This window comes from Alligator sinensis, unplaced genomic scaffold, assembly GCF_000455745.1.
Source record: "Alligator sinensis unplaced genomic scaffold, ASM45574v1 scaffold544_1, whole genome shotgun sequence".
Taxonomy (NCBI): Eukaryota; Metazoa; Chordata; order Crocodylia; family Alligatoridae; genus Alligator; species Alligator sinensis.
In genome coordinates, this window is record NW_005841937.1 from 3085879 (window position 1) to 3099032 (window position 13154).

The window sequence follows — 13154 nt, forward strand, 5'->3', positions numbered from 1 at the left end:
ATAGTTCAATCCGAGATTTGCATGATCTGTGGCAGTGGTTGCAAGTGTGTGTGTGTGTGTGTGTGTGTGAGATGGTTGGGTGAGTTCATGAGCTGCTTTCTTCCTATGAACTCTTTTCTCTTCAAGCTGTTGATGCCAATTCCTGTCATGGATTTTAATGCCCTGGTGAAGATAATGATGCCACTTGAACCTAAGTAGCTGAATTTTTGGAATACTTCTAGTTGGTTCTCATTAAGGATGATTGATGGATATAGTGAAACTCCCTGTCCAAGTATGACTGTTTTCTTTATGCTGATACTGAGAGCAAATGCCTAACAAGATCTTGAAAGGCTACACATGAGCTCTTGTAGTAGGTCTTCATTGTGGTCTGTAAGGGCAGCATCATCAGTGAATAGAAGCTCCCTGATAAGCACCTTTCTAACTTTAGTCTATGCCTTGAGTTGTGACAGGCTGAAGAGTTTCCCATCCAATCTTGTGTGAAGGTACACATCACCTTCCATATCTTTAAACACGCAGTTCAGGAGTACTGAGAAAAGATGTCAAAGAGTGTAGAAGCAAGAGCACACCCTTGCTTCACTCTGCTTTTCATCTCAAAGCTGTCTAAAGTGAACCCATCAAGCTGAACAGTTGCTTTCATGTTATCATAGAAGGAACGTATAAGACTCAACAGGATTTGGGCATCCTATCTTTTCTAGGACTGAAAATAGACTTGCTCTGTTGACGGTGTCAAATGCTTTGGTTAGATCCATGAAGGTGATGTACAATGGTCAGTTTTGCTTTCTGCACTTTTCTTGAAGTTGACACGGAAAATATCATGCCTATAGTTGATCTTCCAGCCCTGAATCCCAGTGACAGTGGTTGCAATGACTCACCAGCTGTTGTGGGTGGACCAAGATGACCCTTGCAAAAGCTTTTCCTTCTGTACTTAGTAGCAAGATACCTCTGTAGTTGCTGCAGTCACCCTTATCTCTTTTATTTTTATACGTATTGATGTTGTTTGTGTAACACATGTTTTGTGGTACCTCACTATCTTTCCAGCATTTGAGTGGCAGCTGATGAAGATATGGTAGTAGGCTTTCTTTCCCACACTTGAGAATTTCTGTTAGGATGCCATCTTTTCCAGGAGCCTTGCCACTTAATAATGAATCAATAGCCTTGCTTAGCTCTTCTACAGTGGGCTAACACCATGTATAACTCTGGTGTGTCCTGTAGAGTTGGTATTTGGTCCAGTGATTCACTGGTGATGTTTCTTTCTTGTGAGTGTAGCTCTGAGTAATGTTCAACCAATGAGGCATCTGCTTGCTTCTAGCTGTAATGGCTTCACTGCTGCATGTTTGGAGCAGGTTATCCTTGTTGACAATAGGGCCTAGAGCTTTCTTCAGACCATTGTACAAGACTTTTATGTTTCCTGTGTCTGAGGCTGTCTGTATCTCTTCACAGAAGTTAGTCCAGTACTGATTTGCACAGCATCTGGTTGCTCTTTGTACCTCATTTTTGCATGTCAAAGTCTCAGTTTGGTGCTTACTGTTGGCTTCTTGTTGTGTTCCACACAGTCTGTGGTCTTGATGTTGGTGACAGGTAATAGTTCTTCTGCCTTTTCTTTGAAGCAGTCCTTATTGGGTGTTCTCTTTTCCTCAAATGTAGCTTTAGCTGTTTCATGGATTGCAGTTCTTAAACCTTCCTAAATTTCCTCTGCCTTCTTTAGTAGTAACTTCCCAAACATGCTGAGTTTGAAAGCATTTACAAACTCTTGGCACTTCCTCTGGTTCTTGGTGTTAGTAGTATTGATTTTAGCCTCGTTCTAAGTTTTGCTGTATGTAGTTTCTTGGCTGTAATCTTCACCTTGCTAATGATCAGGGAGTGATTGGTGTCACAATAGGTACTGTGGAATGTGTAGGTCTTCTGCGCTGAAGGTAGGTCTTTCCTCCTAACAATAACAAGGTCTTGTTGGTGCCAGTGTCCTGATTGTGGATGTCACTATGAAACTTTGTGGTTATCTTTTCCAGCAAAATATGAATTGGTAATGTACAATTGGTTTTGGGGACAGAATTCAAGATGTCATTGGCTGTTTTCATTCATTTTACCAATGACAATATGTCCTAGGCAATCTGGCCATGAGTTGTTGTTTCCGCCAACTTTTGTATTGAAATCTCTGAGGAGGAATAGTCACTCACATTGATGGTATTCCTTTGATGACTTGGTTCAGTGCGTCGTAAAATGTGTCCTTCTCCTCAGGGCTAGAGCTGAGTGTTGGTGCATATGTGCTGATGATGTTCACAAAACTTATGTGAGATGATGTGCTCTGACTTCCCAGTGGGTATTTCTATAAGCTTTACCAACTTGTTACTCACAGGAAAACCAATGCCATGCTGACAATTTTCTTCAGTGCTTTTACCTTGCCACAAGAAGGTATAATTGGCCTCTTGGATAGAATCATTATCTGCAAGTCTCATTTCCTGGAGCACTGTAATGTCAGCATTGAGTCTGTACAGCTCACGGTCAGTCAAGACTGACTTCTGTATGCTGCTTCTGTACTGTAGGTCATCACCATCTGTCAAGCCAGGATACATGGTCCTGACATTCCAGCTTCCAAGCCCGAAACTTGTTGATTTCTCATTTTTGCCAGGTGTAGGGTTTCCATCTGCTTTTCAGCTTTTGGCCTAGCCCCAGGTAGTTTTAAATTAAAAACTGAGATTAATTTAGAGAGGGATATACAGAAATATTCAATGCTATTATTCTGGTTCCTTTCATATTTTATAGATAAAGTTAATGCATTAATCCTAATCTGTTTCCGAGCTCACTTAAAAGGTTAGTATTTTAGGTAAATAAGTAATGAATTAACCCATTAAAGAGTAGGCTCAAAAAATATTATTATGATGTAAGCAGTAGGATTTTCTTAAATATGTTATAATAAGCAGAAAATCTAACTCCACTGAAATCAAAGTACAATGGGACAATATGACTCAAGGTTTTCATTATATTAAGGGAACAGTGACACCTTATGTAAAAAAATACAATATTTGGCTCAAAATTTACATGTGAATTCTTACAGAGTTCTTGCATTAGCTTTCAAAAATAGCCAGTTCACATTATTTTGTTCTTATACTGTTCCTGAATTAAAAAATAAGTGAAATACTTCTAAAAAATATTTCTTAAAAAAAAATTACTACAATTGGTTCCCACAGTCATATGTAAAATGATAATTATCACAATCAGTGTGGTAAAGATTATTTTTATCTTTGAAAATAAAAATGTTGGCCATTTAAATATTCACAGTGTGTGAAATGTTTACAACTCATCAAATGCTTTCAGCTTTCAACCCAGAGGATCAAGACAATGCTAATTATTTCTAATTCAAATGGCTGACCTTTTTTTAATGTGGCTGTTTCTTTATCACTACTTCCAACACTTCAGTATTATGAAATACTTTCCAGATATTTAAAAAATGAATCCCACTTGTTGAGGTATTAATAGTTCTAGCAATATTGCTCATTTTAAATATAAGGTCGAGATGTGAACTTTAAGTGTGTCTGTGGTAAATATCTTGAATTAATTAAATAGTTCTTTAAATTACTGAACTTCCTTAGGGTATATTACCAAAAAATGCTTTGGAACAGGCATAGATTTTGTCATGCATATATTCATCCAATCCATACAGAAATTCATTACCATTTAAAAGATGCTGAGATGCAGTGTTGGAGATCAGGCAAGCCAATTAGTGAGATACATCTACTTTTTTATCTTTTTTGCTAAGCTTCCACCTATTATGGCACTTACTTTAATCAAATATTGAAGAAGAAGCTTTTACACCTTTTCAGTGGAATCAACAGGATCCTTATCACATCTCTTTTGTTTGTAGTCTATGACTAATAAAACAGTGGTTCATCAATGCTGAACGTATTATTGCTTTGTTCTCAGCAAAGATTGTACCTCCTCACTGATTGCTACAAGTATACCTAATTTGTATACCTGTTGGTACTTTCTTCTGCATGCCTTGGCTTTCCCACTTTTATTATTGTAAATTATTTACATCACAAATGCTATATCATGATACTTGGATTTGTAAAGAATGCCATGTGCACTAAGGATCTAAACATAGTAGATGGAGAGGCAGCCATGTGCGGCTTGTGGCACCACAAACCTCTGCAGCGTTTCAAACCATATGCCCAGCATGTTAAAATGTGCCCCACACTGCAAATTTCCAGTTAGGGGCAAAATTTGCCCTGGGAAATCCCTGTAGCAAAAAACAATCCCACAAAAGAAAGTGGCACAGTACATGCCACAGGAGCATGTGCCAACAGACAGAGGCTTGATCCTCCTAGGAAATACTTTGGCTGCCAGTCAGAGTGTCTCCCCTTCTCTAGTTTGGCCTTGGGTTCTCCAGCGTGCTGGGACCTGGGAGGAGTGGGGAAATGGTAGTTTTTCCAAAGTGGGTCATTTTGCCCCACGCCAAAGCCCACATGCAGGGGTGTGCACAGCAGCAAAAAGTAGCGACACAAATTCGTGCCACTACTTTTTTTGCCACTGCAAGTGCACGTCCCTGCATGTGGGGATACACCCAATGCAAGCATTTACAGGTTTATTAATGTGCCGTAATTTTGGAGCATCAAGTTTAGTACCTGTATTTACAGATACTAAACTTAATGTGCTGTAATCAGTGCTACTGCCCATTAGCACAGACGAACAACTTTTGTGATGCTAATGTTTAGTAGATTAATTCTACTGAGTATTAGCACATTAGTACAGTTTTTGTCAGCCATATTAATGCACAGTAGAATTTGTCTACTGCGACATTAGTGTCTCATATAGACTCGTCCAATATGCTTTAAGATACCGCTGTACTTATTTATCTGTCTCTCTCATTTAGTGTTGTTGTATTACATTGGACCCTTGTCAGGCTGACAGATATGGGAAAGGCTTTAAGGATGAACTAGCATGGAAAATTGCTTCATTCTCTTACCCTAAAATATGGCCTTAGTGAGATTGTTTGTGAAGTGCTGTGAAAGAACTGGCATTGTGGTAGCAATGGCTATATTTTGTGTTATTTGGCTTTAGCTTTTTTCTTGTATAGGAATTGGTAAATGAGCCATAGAGAAAGTCAAATCAAGTGAAATAATCTCAATGACTGCTGTGAACTTCTAATAGGGATATAAACAAGAAACTGTATGAGTTCTTATATGGAGGTGTTGTGCGGCTTGTGGCACCACAAACCTCTGCAGCGTTTCAAACCATATGCCCAGCATGTTAAAATGTGCCCCACACTGCAAATTTCCAGTTAGGGGCAAAATTTGCCCTGGGAAATCCCTGTAGCAAAAAACAATCCCACAAAAGAAAGTGGCACAGTACATGCCACAGGAGCATGTGCCAACAGACAGAGGCTTGATCCTCCTAGGAAATACTTTGGCTGCCAGTCAGAGTGTCTCCCCTTCTCTAGTTTGGCCTTGGGTTCTCCAGCGTGCTGGGACCTGGGAGGAGTGGGGAAATGGTAGTTTTTCCAAAGTGGGTCATTTTGCCCCACGCCAAAGCCCACATGCAGGGGTGTGCACAGCAGCAAAAAGTAGCGACACAAATTCGTGCCACTACTTTTTTTGCCACTGCAAGTGCACGTCCCTGCATGTGGGGATACACCCAATGCAAGCATTTACAGGTTTATTAATGTGCCGTAATTTTGGAGCATCAAGTTTAGTACCTGTATTTACAGATACTAAACTTAATGTGCTGTAATCAGTGCTACTGCCCATTAGCACAGACGAACAACTTTTGTGATGCTAATGTTTAGTAGATTAATTCTACTGAGTATTAGCACATTAGTACAGTTTTTGTCAGCCATATTAATGCACAGTAGAATTTGTCTACTGCGACATTAGTGTCTCATATAGACTCGTCCAATATGCTTTAAGATACCGCTGTACTTATTTATCTGTCTCTCTCATTTAGTGTTGTTGTATTACATTGGACCCTTGTCAGGCTGACAGATATGGGAAAGGCTTTAAGGATGAACTAGCATGGAAAATTGCTTCATTCTCTTACCCTAAAATATGGCCTTAGTGAGATTGTTTGTGAAGTGCTGTGAAAGAACTGGCATTGTGGTAGCAATGGCTATATTTTGTGTTATTTGGCTTTAGCTTTTTTCTTGTATAGGAATTGGTAAATGAGCCATAGAGAAAGTCAAATCAAGTGAAATAATCTCAATGACTGCTGTGAACTTCTAATAGGGATATAAACAAGAAACTGTATGAGTTCTTATATGGAGGTGTAAATGTCTTATCTCTACATGCTGGCTATAATTTGAGCCCCATAATGTTTTAAGATGAAATAAGTCCCTGTTGGTTTGCTTTGTCAAGGAACAGAGCCCATTTCATTTCTTAATCTTATTTCTGTTTTTTTAAACAAAAAAAATGCTTAGGCATACACGTTTTATGTTATGCACAGGAATGTTAGCCACCCTTCAAAGTTTATTATATTCTTAGATATAAACAAAGCTCCTGATTAAGAGGCCTGAAGTATTTTCATTGCCATGGAGATGGGAAGAGTACAGGAGGACTACACTGAAGTCTATCAAAGAATATCTGTGGTTTTTCCAGCTCTCCAACTGTTCCCCATCCCCTCCCTCTACCTCCCCCAGTGAAGTCACTGCAATTGTATCAGGTTCTATTGTTTATAATGAAAATAGTGAAAATAGACCCTTGATCTTTGCATTCCAAAGTTGTCAGTTTAACTTCCTGAGGTTATTTCTTACTCCTCACAAATATTTTTCTAGGAGATTTCTGAGTACTACAGTATTGCTCCATACTCTGAGGAGACCATGGAGGGGAACTCATAAAACCTTAATTTTGTTTAAAAAAAAATTAACAAGATGAAGTTTAATATGTAACCAAGTATGTTTGTTAATGATTGTTATTGTTTTGGTTTGCCTTGGGTATGCGTATATGTACAGTAAGGGTCTATGAGATGCAAAAACTAGATTAATGACATAAAACTGATTTATGTTAAGCTATAGAATCTTAAACAAGGAATGAAGTAAGATAATAATTGGCCAACAGAATGCATTTTTCATGCCCTGGTTGTTTAAAATTTTGCATTTTTCCTTTGGCACATGATCATATCCTGTGGTTAGTGGTTTTAAACATGATATCATTTTTTCACAATTTTTCCAGTGTCCTAAACATAGGTTTGCCTCCTACAGTCACCTGCCAAGAGTCAGTTTACTACCTCTTTCTCTGATTTCAATAACTGGATATGAGGGAAGTAATGAAAAATGAGACTGAATTTTAATTGATCCAGGAGGCCATCCATAATGGCCCATCAGTATATTTATTAGCCATATGCAGTAATTCTCCTGCATTGCTTGAGTTTTTAAATGAAGGCTTTATTCAGATACCCTCCAGCTACAGGTTTAAAAGCTAGATACAATATTTTAAAAATATTTGTGTGCCTTTAACTGAAAAGGCTGTGTAAGCTACTGATTTCCCAATTCAATTGTTGAGCAACAGGAAAAAACAAAAAAGCAGGGAAAAAAACTTTCATTTTCAAACTGTTTTGTTGTTGTTGTTGTTTGTTTTTTTCCTAGGAAGCAAACCTTAAGGGGAGGGGAGGAAATATAGTAAGGTCAAATTTAAATTGTGGTCAACCTGAAACCATGTTTTCATTTTTTTGGCGGGGGGGATGATTTTTACATTTTATAAATAAATGTTGCTGAATTTAAAAGAGTATTTTTATAAACAAAGTCAATACTGTTTTTTCCCAACGTATTTGCAAATAGTTTTGTTTGGCCTCAGCTGATACACTATTTCTGCTTTCTCCCACCCACCAAAATCACTGTCCTATTAAAGGGTTCTTACCATACAAATCTATGAAGAAAAGAAATAAAGTTCTATGTTTAGACTGTTGGTCCTTTGATCAAGTTCCATCTTTTTGTTCTGTGAGGATGAAGCGTAGTATAAGAGGTGCTGTTTTATGGCATGTATCCATAAGCATGATCAAAATACAAATAAATAAATAAATAGTAGTATCGTGACATTTAACAAGTTCAGGGAATATCACTCTGGGCGTTATTGTGATAGATGCTGAGTGTCCTTCATGCCTGTTAGCTCCTTTCTGCTGTCATTTGGAGTGAAAGGGCATTCAGATTTTTAAGGATTTTATAGGATCAAATCCTAGGACTAAAAGGTTCTTAAAGATGGGCTTAATCTGAAAAGACAATCTACAGCTGAAGTGCTTTAATATGGATACCAGCAATGAAAACATAGAAAGGAATTATATCAGTTGCAAATTATCTTACCTTCAAACCTTTTCTTTGTAGACACACTTTGCAAATAAGGCTAATCACCAGAACCATTGTTTCTGTCCGTTTCAAACTGATATCATAGAACATTATCAATCATTTGGCATTAACTTGGTATCAATATATTAATGTAACAGCTTAGACATGTAGGATAATGTTAAGGAAATATGTTTAATTAACACTAATGGGTATGTACAGCCAGTATATTTAGATTGACCTAGGGTTAGGCTGATCTAAATGCTAGGGGTGCACCAAACCATATTGGCCGATACTGATCCAATTCCAATTTGCAGCCAGGCAACATGGAAAGCAGTGTTTGTCTGGTAAGTCTGCTGTGCAGGAAGGGGCGAGGGGGGAGGAAAGGGGCATGGGATGGGGAAGATTGAGGGCCCCATAGCGAGGGAGGGAGTGGGACTGGAGCTGGGGCAGGTGCTGCACAGCCAGGACAGAGTGGAGGATGGAGCCATGAGCAGCTCATCCAGGGATCACGTGGGGGTGGGGGCAGCTCCTGTTGCTATGCATACCTCAGGAGGGTGTGCCCCCAGATGTGCATGCGGGGCAGGGCAGGCTGGGGCCAGTGCGGTGCTGGGCTCTTCCCAGTGTGGGGATGGACTGGGCTATGCTAGGGGCAGGCATCAGAGGTGCTGGGATGGGGATTATGGGGGGGCTTCAGCTACCCCAAAATTTGCTGTACCCCTTCCCAATCCTCCCTCCCAGAGACACCATTGCCTGCCATGAGCACAACCCTGGGCCAACCCCTGTCAGGAAAAGTCTGGCAGTCCCCAGCTTGCAGTGGCAGCCTGCCCTTGCCCTGCACAGATCTGGGGGCATGCGCCCCCCATGGCATCTCAGGGTATGTAAAACTTCAGGAGCCACTTCGCCCCCCACCCCTTCCCCTGGACAAGCCACTCCCAGCTCCATTCTCTGCCCTGCCCCAGTTGTGCAGTACCTGCACCTGACCCAGACCCACTCCCTTTCTCACTTTGGGGGTCTCAATCTGCGACCCCCCTCTCCACACTCCTTCCTTCACAACAGTCTTACCAGCCAGACCCAGCTGCTCTCCATGCTACCGGACTGTGTTGCTGGCCACCTGTGTGCTGTGCTGCAGCTGTGCGCATGTATGGGGCATTTATCACTGGCATTATCAGCCGCATCAGCCAAAGAATGTTGATTGCTGATACAGTCAATTTTCTTTATATCAGTGTGAATCTGATATGGGACCAATGTATTGGTGCACCTCTACTAAATGCCCATCTGCGCAGGAATTCAAGATGATTTAAATCACTCCAAAAGTGTTTGGCCCAGTCTAAGTTAGTTCACCTGAGGAGGAAGAACCTAAACCAGGGCTGGGCAAAATGGCAGATCCGACCAGTGGCCAGACTCTATCTCCCAGCAGCCTCTGCCCATGCCACTGTGGCAAGTTTCCATGGAGGCCACAGGAGCAGTGTGGCCATGACAGTGTGGGGCCAGGATTTCCATGGAGACCAGCCCTCCAATGCTGGCAGGACATGCAACTGAGCAGGGAGCTCTTCTGGGCCCAGGATCTTGTACTGACATCATAGTCCATAGCTGGGGCAGAGCTGTGATCTGTTGCCTGCACAATCCTGTAAGATCCCAGCCCTGGAGTTACACACCCTGCCAGCACCATGCTGTCCTAGCCCTGCCTTTCCTGGGGTCTCCATGGAAACCAGCTTCAGCAGCATAGGCAGGGGCTGCTGGTAAATGAAGTCTGCCACGGGCCCAATCTGGCCTGTGGGCTGCACTTTGCCGTCCCCTGAGTTAGCCCAATCTATTGAATGCCTGTGTGTGTTTGGAGTATAGCCCCAGGGCTGGGAAAGCCCTAGGGTTGTGTTCTTACTGTGCCCCCACCCCCACCCAGGCTGGGCTATATTTAGCCTCCCAGTCCTTCAACTCGTGATGGACATCCTCCCTCCAGACACCCAATCCCACCAACCACCTACTCCCCCCGGACCTGCTAACCCGTGTGGACCCTATACGTGCCACTCCCATTCAGAGTTCACACATCTTAGAGGTAGACCAAGTGTAGCAAATGGCTGTGTGCACCCAAAGAATTTACTCTTCGGAAGAAGAAACAGAGGTATGTGCAAGTAACCATAATGATTCTGTTCATCAACTCCCTTGTATTTTTTCAACTTCACTAATACAGAGAACCTTATTTTCACCAATCTGTAGCATATAACATTCTTTTAGTTCCTTTACTTGAAGCTGCCAGGTCTTCATGGCTAAGCAGGACAAACATGAACTGCTAGTAGGAGGGAAATGACAATTTCCCTCATCCAACAAAACCTTCCATACTGTAGTGGCACCAACTCAGCCCTGCATAGTTTACTCCACCACTTATAATAAGTCTTTCTGCCTCAACCACCTGGAAAGGCTAGAGGAATAAGAAGCGAGTCAGAGTGCACTGCAGTATCTCTGCAAAAACCCCCATTATCAAGGAATACCTATAATAGTAGACTGTGGCCGAATCTACACAAGATGCTGACTGCGCAGTAGCTCAGTAGCTCATTATTACTGTACAGTAGTTCATTTCTATTGTGCAGCATCTCGTTATTATTGCTCCGTACCATTTCATGGCATGAAACATGATGTGACACCAAATCATTTTGGAGTCCGAATCACCAAAAAGCCATGCGGTGATGCTACTGTGCAGTAACTCTGATTACTGTGCAATCATCTAGTAGCTGTGTATGCAAGTACTAAATGACTGTGCATTAAGAACTGCGCAGTCAGCATCCTGTGAAGATGTGTTCTGTGCATTCAAGTTGGAGGAATACAACCGTTATCCTGCTTTCTATGCCTGGGATGAAGCAAAAGTCATTTATAAAGAATACAAAGGGATTCTTCTTTAGTGACGTTGTTGGATGAAATGAACCTTTAAATCCCAGTAGTTTTCTAGCTTAGAAGCTAATTAACTAGAGTTAACCAGAGTTTTTGATTATGTAAACTGATGTAGGGAACTGTACCGAAGCACTGATTTTAAACCTGCTGGGGATCTAGGCCAGCACACTGTGTTGACTCTCACCAAAGAAAGTCTCCTTTCAGTGTAGCCTTGGTGGCTACCAGCACTCACTAAAATAAAGCTGTCTAAGACAGCTATGTATGTCCCCCTAAGTACTACACACTATCTAACAAAACTTGATGCTTGCTTAACTGGTAAAGAAAAGAGTACCCTGTGTTTTATATGACCTAATGATTTGTTATGGGTCTGGTTCAGTCATTTTGTGTCTATGGGGAATGACTGGCTATTTCTTTCATTTGTTGTTGTTGTTGTCGTCCTATTAATCCTTTTCCACACTTTCCCACCCTATGAGTGAAGTTTTTACATCTCCACCTGGGTGCATTACTTGCTTTCCATATTAATGCATTGCTTGTTTATTCTGGTTCTAAACCCTGCTTCATACTGGGGCTTCTCTCTTTTTAAGGATGCTTATATATAAGAAACAGAGCCACTGTAATCCATGAAGGTAGGGTTATTACTGAGTGAAGGGTGGCCCATTCCTGTTGCACTTTCTAAATTTAGAAACAAATCCTTTCTTTTCCCATACATGATTTATTTCTTTTCATTTCCACCAGACTAAAACTTTTGCTTCTTTATATTTCAGTTTCTGCTATTCCATGAAGGAAGCTAGCACTATTCCTCTTCATCAAATAGACACATTACAGACTCCTCTGTTATAATATAGACTTGTTCATTCATGTGAAGCCATTCTGAATTTCACATGTAAGACAGGTCAGCTGGGATAGGTAAAATGTTAATTATAGGAAAGAGAATGAAATGTTGGAATACATTTAAACTTTCTCTTTCATCTCCATGAAGTGATTGAGGATTATTTCACATTAAAGGGAGAGAAATGTTATTTTTAAAATCTGAACTGGAGCCTCTCTCACATGGATCACTTCCTACTGAGAGGAAGTAGCAGCAGTAACAGCTTTGTAAAAAGAGACAAGTGGTAGCTAAAGCCAAGTACACTCTGCATAGCTTTGGGATGAAGAAAATAAAGCTTTTAAAAACAGTGGATACTTACGTACAAAAAAGAATACTAACTGCTCCAAAGTTCAGGAGCTGCATAAACCAGCATCACGAAATGTGTCTATATAATTGTAATTATATTGTATATAATTTTCTTATTTCTTATTTTTGCAGCACAGAAAAGCATTTTTATGTTTATCACATACAATATTTAGACATGGGTCGAACTCTTGGCCCCACTGAACTCTGGGGATTTTGCCATTGACTTCCATTAGGCTAGGATTTTACTCCAAATCTCCACACTAAAATTCTTACAGTTTTTTATATGAGTTCATGATATGGGGAATGAAACAAGGAATGAAAGGGAATAAAAGGGATTTATGGCAATAAGACCTTTTAGTTACTCCACTTAGATGCACACAGATCAGAGTGATTCAATAAAAGTAATTTGTTCATGCTGGAGAGCAGTTTTTGGTTTCACAATAGAGAAGAATGAACCACCCAAAACACCTAGTGTCTGGTTTATATTTCAGAAAAATGTCTGTTAATTTTATACCTCTACTCACTTTGTAGCAGGCTAACTAGATATTATGTAAAAGAAAAATTTTTTTTTGTCAATTTAAAACTAGCAAATTAACTGTTTTTAAATTTAATTTACTATCTGCTGGTTATTTATATGTAATATAGATATAGAGGAGGTCTCAACTGCTCTTTCTCAATCCTTTCATTATTTTAGATGTCATTTTTAGCTAACGTTTAGCTAGAATAAGGCTAAAAAATTTGCACTATTAACATAGTACAAGAAAAAATATTTGTGGTTGGAACAGTAGCTCAGCTTATCTTTTGTAGTGAGGTCTTTAGAATAGGATCACCAAG